Here is a 21,093-nt window from a genome sequence, read left to right on the forward strand (position 1 = left end):
TCGTGCGTTTTATAAAACTTCAATATTAAACTCTGACAGAAATTAAGGCGATGCGCTACTGAAACTTCTAAAATCCACAATTTTTTAGCTAGAAAGTTGCCATTTTTACTGAAAATGCATAAAAGTTTCACTGCAAGTTTCTTGTTTATGTTCGTTAATTAGTTAAGATATAATTATTTATGATACTTAACCATTCATCTAAAGTTTGTGTGACTACAACCTGTATAGGCTATATTTCTGTGTGGCTTTACTTAGTTTATAGTGTAATTTTCGTTTTATTTCTATTATTGTATTTGTATTTCTAGTGGTGTGGAAGAGAATGCCTGATGGCCTTAACTACACCAGAATATATAAATAAATGAATAAATAATTAATAATAATCAATATCATAACCATACATAGTAAATTTCAGTCTTTTCTCATAAACAGTTTAAAAAATGTGTTGTTTTCTTTAATTTTCTCAATGCAAATCCCGTTTCTAAAAAAAAAAAAAAAAATATTTTTTTTATCAATTTTTTTCTTAAAGGCAACATTGCATGTTGTAGAAGGGAGCGTTAGTGTTGCCCTACTCTAATTTGTTCAGTCGTAAAAAAATATGGATATAATTTCTTGAATGTTAAAACATTAATAAAAAATAATACTGTTTTACGTATAATTCTCTGGCAATGAAACTACACTGAATACAATCAATCAAATGTTCCATTTCACAACAGAGATATTAATGAGCAGGGAACGGATTTATATGGACTAAAAATATATGAAATATGTAAATATATATGTAGTTATTTTTACCAAAATATGGAATTAAATATGGATTTTTACCAAAATATGGAATTAAATATGGACTTAAAATTATAAAAAAATGACTATGTACGTTAAATATTGGTACATTTTAATCAAACTAAACAAAAAATATAATGGACGTACCTTATCTTCCAATGTAGTTTCAACAAAACACAATTTTTATTGTCTGTTACCATAACAATAGGTTACAAACATTTCTTTCAAGTGCTGAAAAGTGAATCTTCTTCTATTGTCTCTGAGGATAGATTTATACTGACTAAAAGAGCGTTCGACGTCACAAGAAGTAACTGGTACATAATTCAATTTCACAATGTCTGCTGGGGATAAGTCCAAGTTAATCTTCACTGTTGATTCACCACTCATCACAGCAACAACCTTTTGTAGTTCTTCATATCCAGGGTTTTTTGAAAGTACAGTGTCCACCTTAGCTCTTACTGCATCTGCAACTTTACCTCTACCACGATTCAGTTGTTCCACAGTACTATTTATAATTTCAAAACTTTCAGATAGTGAAAGGTGCCTATTTTGGAGACTTTTGAGCGTTTTTATGATGCATGAAAATGTATGCTGAATGTGAGCTAAGTCATTCTTCACACTTATGTCACAGGTAACTGTTTTCGCAGTATCAATTGAGACTGCATCTTCAGAGTCCAATGCAAGGAGAACATTGTTAATAGAGTCTATATGTTCGGCATAATATTCAACTGCTTCTAGCCATGTACCCCATCTAGTTAAAATTGGCTTTGGTGGCAATGGAATTTCAGGGTACATTTCTTTCAACACGTTAACTCTACTGGGAGCTTTGAGAAATACTTTTTTCACTGATGAAATCAACAAATCTACTTTAGGGAAATTGTCTCTGACCACTTCTGCCACACGATGAAATGCATGCGCCACACAAGTAAAATGAGTCAATTTAGGATATACAACAGATAATGCTTGTCCAGCTTTGACCATATAAGGGGCAGCATCGCTAATAAAGAATAACACATTATCGTACATAATACCCTTTGGCCACAGGATACCCATAGCTTCGTTGAACAGTTTAACTATAGTTTTGTTATTGCACTTTTCTAGAACATCACAATGTAAAAGAATTCGTTCAGAATATTGTTCACTTAACAAACCGATAACTACATTACCAACAAGTCTACCTTCTTTGTCGGGAGTCTCATCAATGGAAACCCAAATTGAACTATCTTTAATTTCATCTCTTATCTTCTGTATTGTCTCATCGTAGATGGATGGAGCATACGTCTTCCTAAGTGTTGACTCATCCGGGATTGTATGTTGAGTATATTTTTTCAAGGAATTCCCTGAAGACCTTATTCTTTAGTTTGTAGAGAGGAATATCAGCAGAGATGAGAGAACGGCACAGGTCGATGTTAAACTCAGATCTTACATTCGATGTTGTTGGTTGTGTTAAAAACAATTGTCTCTGCTTGGAATTTAGTTGTTTGTTGGCCTGATGTTTACTAGTTGTAATGTGTTGTTGCACCAGGAACTTTTGTGTAGATGATACTGCACACTGACACAAATTACAAAATAATATTTTATTGTCAGTTGATAAACCATCTTCTTTAAATTCTGAAATGTAACTTGTTAGTTTTGATTTTAAATTGACTGAATGACGTACTTTTGGCATATTTACCGTCTTTATAGTATGATTTACAAAACTGAACCTATGTGTACTCTGACTGGCATTTAACTGTTGAGCTGCACAACTGAAGTCTGTTAAAAATTTTAAATTAAATTAATACAGTTTTGTAACTTACTTTCCCATTGTTGATAGGACTGCTAATTTTCAAATAACTCTGATGTTAAAGGGATTACTGAACATGTGTTTAAATCTCTATTGTTGAAATGTATTTTTAAAAGTTAATGGAATTTTGTTTTGTTTTATTGTTAAACCTAATATAATATGGACTGTTTTATATGAAATATGGAAAATATATGGAAATTAACGAAAATATGTACTAAACTCTAAAATATGGAAAAATATGGAAAATAAAAGTAGGATTTTTCAACCCTACACATTGTGAAACATAAAGATAATGCAAAATATAAATTATATTAGCTTTATAAGTAAATATGTATTTACATATAAATCCTTTCCCTGTTAATGAGTAATACTTCATCACTCTAACTTTAACCACTGAAAAATAAAATGGTTTCCAGTACTTTTATTTGAAAACGTAGAAAATTTATTTCTTGAGATAATTAAATTTAAAGTTTTGATTAAACAGAACTCGTGCATTAACACAACTTCTATTAAATTTTATAAAAGTATACTGATAATTAAGATATTGAGATACAGTTTTCACGAAAATACTCCTCATAAAACCGTACATTTTTAGCGCGAAAATAAAAAATTCGAACATTTTCAGTAGCGCATCGCCTTAAGAAAATAAAAATATGAATAATCAGCGATTGAGATTATCTTTATTTAATTCGGCATAATAAATTTAAACAATTTAAAAATTATGTTTTATGGATACTGAAAAGTACAAAGAAGCGAATATACAAAAGCGTGGTCCAAAATGTAATAATAGTATGTAAAGCAGAAATATGGGACAGAAACTTAGGAAAAAACTTTTGCTTACTGAAATGGATTTTTTAAGAAGATCTAGAAGAACAAGAATGAATGAGGTATCAAACACAAGAAGAAGATAGATTATGGAAATGAACAGGGACATCATTGATGAAGTACAGAAGAGACAGTTAATTTGTTATGGCCAAACAGTTAGGATGGACAAATCAAGATGGCCAGAGAAGATTCTAGAATGAATAATACCAGGGAGAAGTATACATGGACGATCAAAGCATAGCTGAAACAATTATCATGTAACGATCCCAGGACCATTCGCTTAGCGCGCGAACGCTCTACCGACTGAGCTACCCCAGGAACTATACACAACACCGTCACAATTTTTGTTTCTTTTGGATCCATACAACTCAAATGAGGTGACAAGACGCCAGAACTCAACTATGAGTGTACACAAATACTGTGTGACTTAAATTGTGGCTTTCTATTAACGTACCTCCAGTAACGAATGTATTATGCAAATCTGGCTTTCAGGTAGTGACGGTGTCGTGTATAGTTCCTGGGGTGGCTCAGTCGGTAGAGCGTTCGCGCGGTAAACGAAGGGTCCCGGGATCGATACCCGGCCCCGGAACAATTTTTCCTTGAAATTATTCAAACCTGCTTTACAGGAAGTTACTACCTGAAAGCCAGATTTGCATAATGATTATTTAATTTTATTATATTCATACTCAGGAACTTCACAAAATAACAACAATGATACTAATAATACTAATCCTTGTATACGGGGTATGTTTCCATGAATAGGTGCGTAACTTTGTACACATCCGGTGTATAACATACATGCGTATGCACATTTTAGTACAGATAATCTTTCACTACACTCATCTTTCATCTCACTGATTGCATTAGTACTATTACACATTTCACTGACACTACAACTGATTTCACTCTCACTTCAAAAGAACTTTCACTGCCGCCCACATCTGTGGAATAACGGTCAGCGCATCTGGCCGCGAAACCCGATGGCCCGAGTTCGAATCCCGGTCGGGGCAAGTTACCTGGTTGAGGTTTTTTCCGGAATTTTCCCTCAACCCAATACGAGCAAATGCTGGGTAACTTTCGGTGTTGGACCCCGGATTCATTTCACCGGCATTATTACCTTCATTTCATTCAGACGCTAAATAACCTGAGATGTTGATACAGCGTCGTAAAATAATCCAATAAAATAAAATGAACTTTCACTGCCACTATAAACTATAACTTCATTGATACAACATTTTAAATAACAAATCAACAATTTTATTACATTCTCATTATTCCGTAGGAAAACAATCACGGCCGGGGATCGAACACGGAATATTTTCTTGGCTGACTAACGTACTATCCATTCAGCTATCAAGGATATAGTGTCGTTAAATGGTCTTTTGGGGGATAGACTACTCCAGATTAACAGCGTTGTCATTTTCTTACAAAATACGTTGCCTGTTGTGCAAAGCCCAATACCTTCTCAATAGCAACTTCCTGGGTTGAGCAATAGAATAGATCCCAGAATCGCTCTAAAATTTATGGCCAGAAAGAAAATAATTTACCGCTCCAAGTTCTCAACTGTAAGGTTAGGATCTTTTTTTTTTTTTTAATTGAAGGATATAAATATTGAATTGACAAGAAGTTAAGATAGTGGGGAATGTAGACCTTACAACTACTGTACTTCGTTTTTCACGGACACATTTCAGACGAATTAATGTGTGCTAATGTTGATATCGGAGGATAACTGATGAGGCCTAACATGTCCTCTAATGGCGGCCATTGTAATAGAAACCAGTTCAGTCCTTGCTTGGTCGGGTACGTACTGGTCTCCTCGTTATTGTTTCGCTTAATGATAGAACGTATACTCGATACAACCTTGGCTGATACCATTCGTGCCCTTGTTTAATGAATGTACAGCATACCAAGTACGTGTCTGGACTGGTTTTCTAACGTGTTTGATGAGCCTCTTTCAGATCTGATCGATTTTTTCTTAGCTTCACGTGGAGTGGTTATGTTAAAACGAATTTTTGTTATATATTTCGCTTCACAGAACTATCTTCTTCCCTATGAATGTCATCATTTTAAAGTCTTCATCGCACAAAACTCTGAGCGGACATTTGTTACATTCTTTGTCTTTTCATTGCAAAACCTCCCAGCGCCGTGCTTTATAGGCAATTTCGCGTACATATCTTCAATTTGCCTTGGTGGACAATTAAGTATATTCTTCTGTGTAGCTGTGACACATTTTTGTTTTTAGCTGAGGTCAGTAATTAATGTGTTTCTTTATCCATGCCTAAATCTACATTTTATAATGGCAGAGTATCATCCATTTTGATCACGCGATACAAATTCTGGATGACATACTCGTGTCTTGTGCTACAATGTTTTATGAGAAAAATTCTTGTTGCATGATCAAAACTCTCCTGGTCTTTGTCTATCTATATTACAGAAACAGGCTTCACCATCATTTAATTTTTAAGGTAAAGGACGTCGGTCATTATATCATTGTGCGTTATTCATTTGGTTCTTTAACATCAACGTTTCTGTTACGGGTATCTTTGTTTTCTTCTTTGACGCTTCATTCCTCTAGAGAAGCGGATCTCAAACTTTTTTGTTCGCGTGTCCCTTTGTACTTCGAAAAAAGCGCTGTTCTTCAGTTGGTTCCCAAACAAAACATCAACAACGTGAGTAGGTTCCCTATATTCAAATATCAACAACGTGAGTAGGTTTAGGTTCCTCATGCTCAAATGAGTAGGCCTACCTCTATGGAAAAAGGTTGGATGTAACATGTTGCCCATCAAATATCAACAACGCGAGTTGATCCCAAGGCGGGGATCACGTAGCACAGTAGTGGCGGTGTTCAAATATCAACAACGGAGATTAAGTAGTTGTTATTGTCTATAACGCCACCTATAATAATCGATCATGAACCGTGGCTCTATCTACGTTAAAATACAAATACCGATCATAAATTTCAGTGATTAGCAGATTAATGGCAGTGGAAGTACAGGAAAGCCGTGGCTTCATATAGGCCTACATTAAAATATAAATACCGATCACAAGTTTCAGTGATTAGCAGAGTAGTGGCAGTGAAAGTACAGGACACGTTTGTTACAAATTTTTATCAGTAAAGAAATAAAATTATGAAATTATTCGACGCAGCGTGTCCGCCAAGCACAAAATCATTTTTAATCTACCTACTACCGTAGACAGTAATTGACAGTCCTAAGCCTGCACAAAATGGGAAGGGAAATTTTTTCTGCCTTGGTCTAGCGCGGGAACCAATTTCAGTATACAGATGAAATCAACCTGGAACCAACTCGAGTATAGCTCTGGAACTAACTGGGAACCGATTCACATATTTGGGAACCAATTCCAGTACGCCCGAAAAAAGTTCACGGTTCCCCAAATGATTATAAAAGACCTCCGAAGCAGTTCACGATTCCCCAAATGTTTATAAAAGACCTCATGTAGATACCACATGCCACTTTCCTCAGGGGTTTTTATTGTTCGAAGAATACATACTTAGCACTTCGCACTAATTTAATATAAGTTAAACTAATACAAAACAGTGAAGAGTGACTATCGAACCGAACTGATATTACAAGTATTAATGTTAAAATTTATAGGAGTGATAGAGATACTTCAAAGTTAAATTTATAAAAATGTCAATAATTCACACATTCTTAAACTAAATTAGATTAAATTTGATAGACGCACTGTTTATAAGGAGTACAGTAACTGTACAAAATTTCAGACTTCTGCCTTTATTTGTTTATAAAATTGAAATTTCATGTCGGTGTGCCCACGGCAAACGCTAGTTAACATACTCTCATCCAGTCCCGAAGGAAAGAAGGCATTTCCATTTCCCTTTCCCTGTCAGGATTCGAATTCGAGTTAGCTGGATTTTTAGCTAGAGGACAAGAACGAGATGGTGATGATAATGATGACAATATAATCTAGATGGATAGTGTAAGTAATCAGATATATCAGAAAAAACTTCGGGAGGTGATATTAATTATGATTATTATTTTATTTTTTAACGTCTATAAATTTAGCAGTAAAACCAAATTGTAAATGTGATTCTCTCTCCAGTACTTGAGTGCCAACAAACTCATTCAGGATCAAAGGACACCGCATCCGGGCTGTGAATTGATGTGATAGTAACGAGTCGGGTTCCATGTGTTTCGAGCCTCTCTGGTCTCGCCGACAATTTAACATAATGAAAACTCTATTTCGAAAACCTACTGCTTCGGAATAAACACCTGCCGCCTTAAGGAGTCAAGTTACAGAACTAGAACTTACAGTTCTTAAGCAATTTTCAGGAACAATGCAGTGTTGGCGTATATTGCTACTATGATACTTTGATGTTTGAATATAAACAATGAAACTGGTAGATCGTTTGTTCTTTTAATCATGCCGATTATAATTATTTCACTGCAAAATTCGAAGTGTGTTGAGACTCTGCAAGAATTGATTGTTTCATTAATGGTGGTGGTAGTGGTGGTGGTGATAACAGTAGTATATTTAACGACACTTTCAACTGCAGAGGTTATTCAGGGTCGAAACTCAACGTGAACAAGAAATGACAGACAAATTTTGCCCGGAACCGTGTAACAGAATTTTTTTTGTTACTTTCAGTAAATCTATGATAATGGCCTTCAAGATTCATACATAAGATACGATAAGATAAGATTCATACATAGATGAGAACGAATTCGTTAAAAATCTGAGTATCCCAATAACTATATTAGGGAGAACACGGGAATGTTACTTGAAGCAAGTGAAGAGATAAATTTGGAAGTAAATCCCAAAAATATAAAGCATATGATTATGTCTCGTGACCAGAATATTATACGAAGTGGAAATATAATAATTGAAAATTTATCCTTTGAAGAGAATTTTCACTTAACTATACTTGGAATTGGAAAGTGTCGTAATGTACCCCTCTCAAAAAGGCTCGATTTTCTTGGGAATTTCTGCTGTGAGTCACCGTATACTCTATGAGATCACTCACTACTGATCTGTCACCTCGCGCCACAATTCAGCTGTCGTGTGATTCCTGACGCACATTATGTCATCCAGATTTGTTATCAGAGATCGGAAAGAACACTATATATTGTCTATAACTTATATATTGCGTATGTTCCAAATAAGTCCATAGCAAGTATGTAAAGATGTGGTACCATTTATTATAGTCGATAGTAATCCTATTTTCTGCTTATTAACTCGACTGTACACACTGTCTGCCGCTTGTTTACTTGATTACATGCCCTTCAGTTTTTCATATTCTCTGTATTTGAGTTCTTCGTACTTGCCTAATGATTTGAGTGTAGGCAACTTGATGCTAAATGCTTAAGAACCCCTAAGCCTGCTGATAACATTCTTTACTGCCAGGTATTGCTAGTTAGTATTAGCATAGAGTGTATAATTTTTTTTACGTAAGCGAATTTTAAATTTTCTTTCATATTTTTGCATTATCTTACTACAAGTATGTTTATTATTAATACTTCTATTCATAAATTATATTGAATTATTATTTTCCTTTTCGTAAATTGCCTACCGACTAAATAAAACTAATGTTTTCAGAATGCGGTACAACAGTGCACGTCTCTTCACTGGCCCGATCTATAACGTAGTCGACCTGGTTGGCAAGTTGGTATAGCGCTGGCCTTCTATGCCCAAGGTTGCGGGTTCGATCCCGGGCCAGGTCGATGGCATTTAAGTGTGCTTAAATGCGACAGGCTTATCTCAGTAGATTTACTGGCATGTAAAAGAACTCCTGCGGGACAAAATTCCGGCACATCGGGCGACGCTGATGTAACCTCTGCAGTTGCGAGCGTCGTTAAATAAAACATAACTTTTTTCTATAACGTAGTCAAAAGCTTAAGATATTTTGTGCTCTGGAAACATTGGGACTGAAGTCTTCAGGAGTTCAACACGTCTGCAGATCAAATTTGTTGTTCAAGCCCACTGAATCGCTGTTCGTAAATGTGTAGCTCTGGATTTGGACAATTCTCAGATAGGTCTTCCCGGTAATATCTGTAGTGTATTGGCAGGCCTATTGGGTCCGAAATGTCCTCGTGGAGTTTTTTTCTTTTTCCGGCGACGCCCGTTGTTACGAGGCAAATGTTTGGTAGTGGATCCGGGAAGTGCAATGTTTAAGTGCAAATGTCTCAATTCTAAGTTGTAAACAAGAGGTGTTGAGGGTACCGTGCCCAAGATAGGCGTAACCGTCGCCTCTGGCGCTCTCAGTATTTCTGATTACCGAAGTTCTCGCAGAGTAACACAAAAACAGCGATGGGTGCGGGTCCAGCATCGTAAATTGCCGACTGCTTCAACACTAATTGAAAACAGGTTTTATAAACATGTGCACGGTTTTTGAGAGATGACTTCGATAGCTCTCAAGAAACCTGTTCCTGTAGTACGCAGGTGCCGAAAACTGCAGGTTCAGTGCCCATCTTGTAGCTATTTTAAGGCATCCACTCGACCACGCAGATCATAGAGCAAGGGTAGCGCATGACTGCAACACTACAACTCTCACTTTCGAATAAATAGTCCAGTCGTTCCATGGTATGCAGTTCATTCATCTCTGATCATAAATTTTCGTAGTAGATGAGATAAGCAATAACAGGATCAGAGGACAACTCGAGATGTTCAATATAGTAGAGGAGGTTGGAAATAAGAGAAATGGAACGCATAAGTTAGAGCGGGCCCACATATAGGTCCCTAGCAGTCATACAAGTTATGAATCCTTTAGACAAGATTTAGGAAGCTTCAGAATATGAGCAGATAGTTTGTAACGGGTTTTGATGTCACCTCGAAGAAAACTGAGAAAATTATTATTATTATTATTATTATTATTATTATTATTATTATTATTATTATTATTATTATTATTATTAAATTTTGAACTGATAAATAATGTATATATAGGTCTCGCAAGTACGTAATACCGACGGAAGGAATGCGAATCAAACACTGCGATAAGGAAGAGCGGGCGACAGGAAAGGTCATGAGATGACTTGAATGATATTCAAGGAAGAGAAATGGCATTGATAGAATCAGTCTTGCGTTGTGATAGTTACATTACGACTTTAGTTTGTTTCATTGCATGTGAATGCGTGTCTTGTATCGCACGGTATTATTATTTCATTCGTAAACATATGTTGCGCGTTTAATTAGCTTCGAATTTTTCTCTTGCTACGTTCTTTATTTCCACAGCGATGTCCTCATTTGTTCATCCTTGGAAGAGACGGTATCGGCCCGTATCTCTCCCCCCTTCGGCGTGCCTACATACACACGTCAAAACAGACAGCAACGCCACCATTGGTTTTCGGTAATCATTTCTGGCGCGAGCTATATCGGCACATAAAACACAAGTGTCTGTCCCATTCTGTCCTCTGAAAACGTTGCGTCATAGAGAAAGACTCTACAGATCAAAAACATCCCATTTTAAGGGACTACTCGGGGAAAATTACTGGTTTCCATCGAATGGTGTAAATGGAAAAAAATATTGCAATTCATTCTATTTCGTTGTAAGACCCGCTACTACGCGAAGTTAACAATAATGTACTACGGATAATACCACATTCTAGTATATACAGTCGCGAAGCTCAATACGTAGTAAATATGCAAACATTAGATAGTTGCTCACCACTAGGATCGCTAATATCGCCTCATTACAGGTAATGCAAAATAGAACCGTCACAGTCTATTGTTTCTAGCACCCTCAAAACTCAAGCTTCGTGACTGTATATAGTAGACTGTGATAATACTGTGTAGTAGCGGCCCGTGAATAGAGTTGCGACTTTCCTTTCAAATATTTCTTGCATTACGCTTATTATGTTCATTTGTTTGTTTATAATTATGGTACATAACTGATACATCATCACTGAGGATAGGCTGTTATATTTTTTGGTGTTACAGTTATGAATAGTTAAATAATCTTCCGAAATCTTCGTTGTAGTGATTTGTTTGAAGAGTTACTTGTAGTTATAATAACTATAAGCATATCCGTATATTAATATCATCTTGAATTTTCATGTTTTTGTCCTTTTAAGGCTTCTTTCTGCGTATTGAAATGTAATGCCAACCTTCCAGAAACATATAGGGATCAAATCAGATCTACTTCACGCTACTGCACAGTGAAAAGGAAAAGTAGCGGAAACTTAAAAAAAAAATGCCGTTACTTTTGTTCCACTATTATAGTAACTTTGAAAAGTGAAAAGTCATATGCTGGAAAGTGAATGGGATTTTCCCTAAGAACGAAGTCTCTTCGCCATTAAAATTAAATTAATTGTATTCACTGTATTTTTGCTTCAGATTCAAAATAATTTAGAGAAGAAATATAAGAACAGAACATTTACTACTAAGTGATTCAAATGACGAAAAACCCAAGAAAGGAATATATAAATTTTTATAACTTAAGTTTATCTCAATTCTGCGAATGTTTTCGAATTACGCCAACTAAAGTAGATTAAGTCGTTGAAAGAATTGGACCTATTCTCGAACCAAAAACAAGGAGTAGGAAAAATCCTGTGTTTTCATTCATGAAGATAAATGGATCATATGCGAAGACTAAGAGGAAGGTGGAAAATAGGAAGGATTGGAGAATTGTAGGTTTACAGTGAAAGACTGCCCTTGGGCAGAACACTATATGAAAATGTCTTCATTAGGTAGGAAATGGAGTTAATCAACGTGGACAACATGGAATTACAATGACTACTGATATGCAAAGACTGTGTAGAATGAAATAAGTACAAAGCAATCTGTGATTCATGGAGAAACAGAATTACTTTTCAGATTTCAAAGTGAAAAGTGAAACATTGTAAAGTTGCATGATGGAATAGGCCCCTAAGTGATATTTGTGGCGGATAGGATCGTAATTGCTGATTTTTTCTGAGCTATTCCCATTTTCTCATTAAATGAATTAACATTATACTAGCCGATTTCCATTTTGTATCAACTTCATAGCATTTTTCTGATTGGTGATTGAAGTGCGGAGGGGACTGGTGTAGGGATATATGGGGGTGTCTGCATGAAACCCGGATACGTAGCGAACCTTAGCACAATCGAGTAGTGTGGGTGAGAATGCGTCTAGTCAGAGGTGATCGTACAGTGGACGAAAAATATCCCCAAAGTCACAGAGAAAGGAGGGCGAGATAAACAAGCATTCTGTAGTGCGGATTGTTTTGCGTATGTGTTAAAATTGAAAACATCGACTCGTAATGTTGCCACACCCGTCCCTTCCTCCCACAAGTCCGTTTCCAGGTATCGAAATTGTTATCGAAACGGTCGTCAGGCTCGGAGATATTCTGGGTGCTATTCATAGACATTTCTCTAGCCTGCGCTACTAGCGTGTTAAACTATCCCCGGCTATCGACTGTTTACTTGTGCAGGATTCATATCATATCATATCGCTAACACTGGTTTGTGAATACGAAGAACGTTAGTTCGCTGATCATCCACCGGAAGCCCGCGCTAAGATGTCTATGAATACGGCCCTAAGTGACCACTGTAGTAGTCCACGTGAGATGGACGTAGCGCTACATGTTTACCCTCTCGCCTCTAGATCAGTGGTTCCCAACCGGTGTGCCCCGGCACCCTAGGGTGCCGCGTGATCGGCTAAGGGGTGCCGCGAGATTTTGAAATAAACCAAAAAAAAAAATACTGTCTACTTAAGCCTAAAGTGTTGTAAGGTCTTGAAATAAAATAAGTCAAATTAATTACTCTCATGCACTACAGATCGATTCATTTCGAAGATTCAATTATACTTGTATCCGGCTCCGGCAGATGGCATTACAGCCAATCCCTGCCGAACATTCCTGATTCAGTATACTAATATAGACTACTCGCTTCCTCACGAACATTCCCGAGATATCGACAGAACAATATATAAAATTGATGTATTTTTACTAAGTGATTGTAGTAAAGTTTACCGTATTATATTATGATGTATGTTACTTATTATATCATCTTTCAATATATGAATATATTAAACTTCAGTTTTTTTTTAAATTCAAGAAAGGGTGTCCCCAGTTTTTAATGTTATTTTCAAGGGTGCTTCCAGTTTTTAATGTTATTTTCAAGGGTGCCGCGAACTTAAAAAGGTCGGGAAACACTGCTCTAGATGATAATGATAATAATAATAATAATAATAATAATAATAATAATAATAATCATCATCATCTTCATCATACCTGTATGTTGCTTTATATCTATATTTATCTCTTTTTCATGTTATTTTTTCCATCATTTATGTTATAAGCAACTATTTGTACTGTCTGTTGTAATTGGAGCGTTGCCCTGTTATAGACAAATACAATAAATAATAATAATAATAATAATAATAATAATAATAATTCCGGAATCTTGCTTTATATCTGTAGTTGTCTCTTTTTCGTGTTATTTTTTAAATTTGTTTGTGTTATAAGCAACTATTTGTATTGTCTATTGTAATTGGAACTTTGCCCAGTTATAGACAAATAAATAATAATAATAATAATAATAATAGAAGTAATAATAAACACAAGAACCAAATTCAACTGAGGAAAGTTTTTCATTCCATTGTAATTACTCGCAAACGATTAGCATTCAGTTGTAAGAAACTTTCGTTAGCGCACATAATTAACCCCAGACACTTCACTTAAGAAGAGAACACTAATAATAATGCAATACCATTAAAGCAGTAGACAAGGAGTGGGTGTTGGCGCGACTCGGCCATCGTCGCAAGCAGTTATATACGTATGAGCGATAAGCAAAACAGAACGAGCCACTGCGGCGTTGCGTGTGGTGCAGTTGGCCGTCGTATTTGAAACCTAATCGGTTCTTGCACTAGATAAACAAATCCATTTAACATTTCTCTAGCAGTAAAAGAAGGCATGTGCAAGGCATTGCACAGTTTCCTGTAACTACTGTTGTAGCTCAGTAACAAAGTCAGAATGTTACGAAAAGTTAGATGACCAGATTTTGCTTAAGCTATCTCTTCGTCGGTCGTTACAAAGTGAACGGATGTCTCTTCCTTAGTTCTTTCTCCAGAGGTCCGCAGAAGATGCTCTTTTTCCTATTAAAAGCTTCCTTTGTCATTACTATCCTCCTTTTGACTTCTTGGCAGCAGCTCATGTTACTGCTTATAGTACACCCCAAGTATTTGAAGCTGTCCACTTGTTCTACTGCCTCGTTCAGAATTAGCAAGTTTATCTTCTTTACTTTTCTTCCTATGATCATGGTCTTCGTCTTGTTGGCATTTATCTTCATCCTATACTGCTCACAAGTGTCATTTATCTCCAGTAGCATATTCTTCCCCATCTGCTAACAACACCATATCATCAGCAAATCTTATGCACTTTATTCTTCCTCCTACTATCACTCCTCCCATGTTCTGAAAACTGTTCTTCACTTAATCTTCCAAGTAGATATTGAACAAGGTATGTGATAAAGGGCACCTTTGACGTACTCCTCTCCCTATTTCACTTCCTTCTGACATTTCTTCTCCTGTCCTGACTTTGACTGTACAAATCATGACACCTTTTTTTTTTATTGTAATCGTTCGTTACTTTCTCTAAACGTTTTCATTCGATTACATGTTTATATCCTAGGCTGTGGTTTTTTGGAATCCCGGTACAGATTTTAAATAATGTAATTTCGGGTTGCGTTGAATTCAACATGTAGACATAAAAAAGTAGACAGGTTACAAATTAAAGTTAGAATAATAAAAAGAATTGCAGCATTAAAGAGAAGGATTAGAAAATCCCCCCCCTCAACCAAAGACTCTGAAATAAATAAGAGGACAAAAAAGAGGAACACATAGAACGAATGGATGAACAAAGGGCTTCTAGAACGCTAGTCGGACACTGAGATCGTTACAGTTCGATGGATTTGCATTAGAAGTGAAGCAGGAGAAGGTCCGTGATCAAAATTCGTAGTGTGCTGTGAGATGTTTGTAAATCTGTTTTCCAGTAATGCGCAAATGCTGAGGTCTATTCCACACTAAGTAATAGGCTCGTGTGCAGTACAGTTTGGCCAGCCTTTATTATAGCGTGATACGACGAGAGCCGCAGGGAAAGAAGTAAATCTCTTCAGGTTTGTTTTTAATGCTGAAACATTAATACTCAGCCGGCTGGCCTCGTGTGAAGGTTCAAACCGCAGAAACCGAAGACTAGCATTATACCTCATCTCCTGCAGTTTGCGTAATGAGTCCAGTCCACCCTGGCATTAACCACCAAACTCCATTTCTGTATCCGCAACGTACATCTCAAAACTTAAAAGTTTATATGTTGTCTTCTTGCACTTAAATTTTTCCGTACATTACTACATAGCCACAGGCGTATCTCAGGCAGTTGGCGTACTTTTCTGTTGATCCGGACCTGCGCTAGGATGTGGGTTCGATTCCCGCTTGGAAGGATTATCTGGTTGGGTTTTTTTTTTTCGAGATTTTCCGCAACCGTAAGGCGAATATCAAGTAATCTATGGAGAATTCTCGGCCTTATGTCGCAAACTCCATTTCGCTATCACCAGTTTCATCAGCACCATATAACCTGGTAGTTGATACAGCGTCGTTAAATAACCAACAAACATTAATTACTACGTATTAGTGGAACGAGAGACCTGCAGTATTTTGGCATGTACGCATGCTTACCCTCTCTTTGTTGCCTATAGGCCTAAGACGCTACCACTACCTCTTTCCTTGGATTCTAATCTGCGCCATCCATAAATTCTAACCGGAGTAAGATTTGCATTACTTCAGATCTCTACTAGGAATAGAATCTGCGCCATTTCTACTCAATTCTTGGATTCTAATCTTGCCATTTCTGATCTCTTCCCTTAGATTCTAATCTGCGCCATCCCTAAACTCTAACCGAATGAGATCTGCATTACCAACTCCAGATCTCTACTAGAACTAGAATCTGCGCCAATTCTCAACTCTTTCCTTGGATTCTAATCTGCTCCATTCATGAACTCTAACCGAAATTAGATCTGCATTACCTTAGATCTCTACTCGAAATAAAGTCTATGCCATTTTTGAACCCTTCCCTTGGATTCTAATCTGCGCCATTTCTGATCTCTTCCTTTGGATTGTAATCTGCGCCATTTATAAACTGTAATTGGAATGAGATCTGCATTACTCCAGATCTCTACTCGAAATAGAATCTGTGTCATTTCTGTTCTCTTCCTTTGGATTGTAACCTGCGCCATTCATAAACTCTAACCGAAATTAGATCTGCATTACTCCAGATCTCTACTCGGAATAGAGTATGTGCCATTCCTGAACCTTCCCTTGGATTCTAATCTGCGCCATTTCTGATCTCTTGCTTTGGATTCTAATCTGCGCCACTCATAAACTGCAATCGGAATGAGATCTGCATTACTCCAGATCTCTACTCGGAACAGAATCTGTGCCATTTCTGATCTCTTCCTTTGGATTCTAATCTGCGCCATTCATAAACTCTAACCGAAATTAGATCTGCATTACTCCAGATCTCTACTCGGAATAGAGTATGTGCCATTCCTGAACCTTCCCTTGGATTCTAATCTGCGCCATTTCTGATCTCTTGCTTTGGATTCTAATCTGCGCCACTCATAAACTGCAATCGGAATGAGATCTGCATTACTCCAGATCTCTACTCGGAACAGAATCTGTGCCATTTCTGATCTCTTCCTTTGGATTCTAATCTGCGCCATTCATAAACTCTAACCGAAATTAGATCTGCATTACTCCAGATCTCTACTCGGAATAGAATCTGTACCATTTCTAATACCTTCTTTTGGATTCTAATCTTCGTCATTCATAAACTCTAACCGAAATGACATATGCATCACTCCAGATCTCTATTCGGAATAGAAGCTGTGCCATTTCTGATTTCTTCCTTTGGATTCTAATCTGCGCCATTTATAAACTGTAATCGGAATCAGATCTGCATTACTCCAGATCTCTACTCGGAATAGAATCTATGCCATTTCTAATATCTTTCTTTGGATTCCAATCTGCGCCATCCCTGAACTCTAACCGGAAAGAGATCTTCATTACGCCAGATCACTAATCGGAATAGAATCTCTGCCATTTCTAATATCTTCCTTTGGATTCCAATCTGCGCCATCCCTAAACTCTAACCGGAAATAGATCTTCATTACACCAGATTACTAATCGGAATAGAATCTATGCCATTCTAATATCTTCCTTTGGATTCTAATCTGCGCCATTCCTAAACTCTAATCGGAAAGAGATCTTCATTACTCCAGATCTTTAATCGGAATAGAATCTGGGCCACGTCTGACCTCTTCTTAGATTCTACTGTGCTCCATCCCTAAACTGTAATAGAAATGAGATCTGCATTACTCCAGACCTCCACTCGAGATAGAATCTGCGCCATTTCTTATCTCTTCTTGGAACCTAATCTGCGCCACCCCTGAACTCTGCCCGGAAAGGTATCTGCACTATTGTGGATCTCTATCCGGAATGGAATCTACCCTGGCCTCGGCACGGAATATAATCTACGTTGTTCCTAACCTCTTTCTGGCTTAGAAGCTGCTCTACCTCAAATGCATTATTCGAGATGCTGTACGACATCTCTGATATCTGCCCAGAATAAAATCTGCGTAATGCGAGACTTCTCTGGGAATCAGACCTGCGCCATCCATGATCTCAGCCCAGATTAGAATCTGCTTCAACCTTGACATTTTCCGGGAATATAATCTGCACCACCCTTGCCTTTAGCGAAGAATCTAATCTGCGATATCCCATTCCTCTACTCAAGATCTAATTTTCATTTCTTACTTCTGACCTCTGCCCGGAATCGAATTTGCACTATCTCTTACTTCTGCCTGAATTTGGATCTGCGTCCTTTCAGTTTGTAGTAGGTCTCTCTGTTGACTGAACCTACTCATCTTCCAATTGGCGTAGAGTGAGTGTAGTTTAATACATTGCTATTACTTGAGTACAAATAGTTACGTGGAACGCTAGCTTCTTGTACACAAGTGCTGATTATGTGGCAGCAATGTGACACGTGACGTGAAGTGCGCAACTGACGGAAGTAGGAAGCGCTCTGTCTTATCATACTTCAGTACTTGGCATGAATAAATAGAGCAAATTAACCGGATGCGCAGATATATTGATATTATAAATCTGTATAAGAATGTGTAATGTAGTAATATATACTGTATATGCAATTGAAGAAAAATGTGTCTGTATAATCTTTCGAAATTGTACTATATTTTTCATTAAAACATCTATTTTCATAATAATGTTATTATAAGTATTTGTGCATTTTCCCTCGCTTTGTATGGAAATGATTTCTTGTGTTTGATTAGGACCACCAAACGTCCCGGATTTTATATGCTTGTCCCAGTATCCTGGAAAGTGACTGCGAGACGCTGATTTGTATTCTCAATGTTTTACATGTTTTCTAAGGAAAAAGCCTTCGGTATGAAAAACTAGCATTGCATTTGTTTAATATAATGTTGTTTCTTGTTTCGTCAACTGTCCAAAGACAGGTCTGAACCTTACAAGTGATACACTTATGAGGCAACTAGGCCAGGAGATAATGAGGTACTGTTCTCAAACCAGGAGATCAACCGTGAAAGGAATGTGCTTATTATTGCGTCATCTATTGGAGCGAAGTAGATAATAGTAATATGCGTTACAAGAGCGGTATGTTGACGTACATGAAAACAAACATACCGTTCGTGTATCGTACATTATTTTGTGCGAAGATCGTTTATTACATACCTGAAATAGGAATTTCTAATTAGTTGCAATGAAATCTCCATCTTGGTTTCTGTTCAATGACGGCAACTTTGGAAAACAATTATATCTATCTTCAACATCGTTCCTATAAAATGTTTTCTGTGTTTACTATACTGCAGCAGGCCGTGATATACGTCTGTCTTTTTTTCCCCCCAGTCTATGATGAGTCTGGAATCTTGTTAATTTTTTCACGGCTTCCTTAATGTTACTTGCGTTACAAATGCAGTAACTTTTGTGGTGTTGTAGAGTTTACTTAATTTTTGCAAATATTTAAAAACAATAATTAACAGTGCAATTTAGGTGAAATTGCAGTGGTAAGTTTCCAATTTATAATTATTATTATTATTATTATTATTATATTGAACGTCTTTAGAAATAATATGTTAAAAACCTAAAGCAGTAAAATGAATATGACGCTTAAGCGGTAAGAATAGGAAAATTGTTATGTGTGTTACGTTGGGAATACTAAATGTGGTATTTCACACACCGCGTGTTGGTTTTGTGCGGAAAGCAAGCAAATACGCACGATCTCGCACAAATAATATTACCGTTATAACGTCAGTTTAAAAACCATGCGCTCTCATGCATATGTTATTTCCTGGAAAGGCCAGGAGATTAACTGTGATCTAATTTTGTAACTAGGGTAGTATCAATATGTCTGTATCAATGTTATGGTTTGTGCTGTGAGAGCTAGCCAGTAGAGATAAGAGTACCCACGTGTGAGACCTTATGACATCAACACTCATTCACAGCATTACCCTGCTCCGTTTCACCCGGCATAGACTTTCTCGTGGTTGGAACACAGTATGGTGGTAGTTCCTTTCCCACTCCATTGCATACATCGCCGATTAGCTACGTGTTACACTAATCAGACTTCAGATCTATACAAACAATGAGTGACTCAGTGCCAGAGGTGCCTAAGCCACAATTATACTCAAAAAAGTTACTGAAGTCTAAACTCAGACCTCGTTTTTTAAAACTGTATGCTCTCAATTAGAAATTATTTCTCATTTACTATAATCTGTATTTATCTAGTACATCTACTTTGGCACATATAGCCTATAAATGATATTTTACAGTCATTTTATGCAGAAATCTGCGGCTAAAAATTTGTGGTTTAGGCAACTCTGGCACTGAGCCATTCAATATTGTTCTTCGTTTGACACATATCGTCAGGTGAGATGTACTGTCTGATAATAGATGTACAGTCTTAGAAGAAAGTTTTGTCGCACATATACTTTACAAGTTCCAGAAAGGAGGCAGTGCACATGATTAGACAGACAGTGAAACAAAACTAATTTTATTACCTCCACTAGTCGTTCTCTTGTGAACCAATCGCACGTCCACTGATCGTGCGCACTGCCTTCTTTCTAGGACTTATAAAATATCTGTACGATAAAACTTTTTTCTAAGACTGTACATATCAGCCAGAACCTCAGTCAGAGGCATGTAATATAATAATGTCTTGAATTTTAATACAAATGAAGGGTCCAGGGGAAAAACGCGTTTACTCGTAGTTCAAATTTAGTAATTTTTGTATTTTAATTGAATCTGGCAGTTAAAGTTGAGATCTTTAAGACTTAGACAGGAAGAAACTGTTAGTTCAGCAAGTCTGTAAACGTTCTCCTGAAAAATTGCGAAATGTGACTAAATGTGTTTTTTTCCCTGAATCCATAAAACGTTTTCCGAGGAAAAAGCTTTCAGCATAAGAAATTTACAGTGTATTGGTGTAATGTAATATAATAATAAAAATAATAATAATAATACTATTACGATTATTGTTATTATAACAATGTGTTTTAATTTTAGTACTTACAATACAAATGTTTTCTGGGGAATAAGTTCTCTACTCCAAAAATGTCCGCAATTTTGGCTTACACAATTTGGTCAGCCTACCCTAGTTGAATTGTAATGTGATCGATTATTCCGTGAACTTCTACTTTACTTTAATCTGGATAATATCAATGTGTCA

The 21,093-nt window shown here is 36.7% G+C and overlaps 1 protein-coding gene and 1 non-coding gene across 3 annotated transcripts in view; both read left to right on the plus strand.

The window, feature by feature from the left end:
* Positions 1-21,093, plus strand: part of mew (multiple edematous wings) — a 312,635-nt gene that overhangs the window by 133,566 nt on the left and 157,976 nt on the right. The gene's annotated exons all lie outside the window — the stretch shown is intronic.
* On the plus strand, positions 3,907-3,980 carry TRNAT-GGU (transfer RNA threonine (anticodon GGU)). The gene has a single exon. It is a non-coding gene; the product is annotated as a tRNA-Thr (tRNA).

Source organism: Periplaneta americana, chromosome 1 (genome assembly GCF_040183065.1).
Source record: "Periplaneta americana isolate PAMFEO1 chromosome 1, P.americana_PAMFEO1_priV1, whole genome shotgun sequence".
Taxonomy (NCBI): Eukaryota; Metazoa; Arthropoda; class Insecta; order Blattodea; family Blattidae; genus Periplaneta; species Periplaneta americana.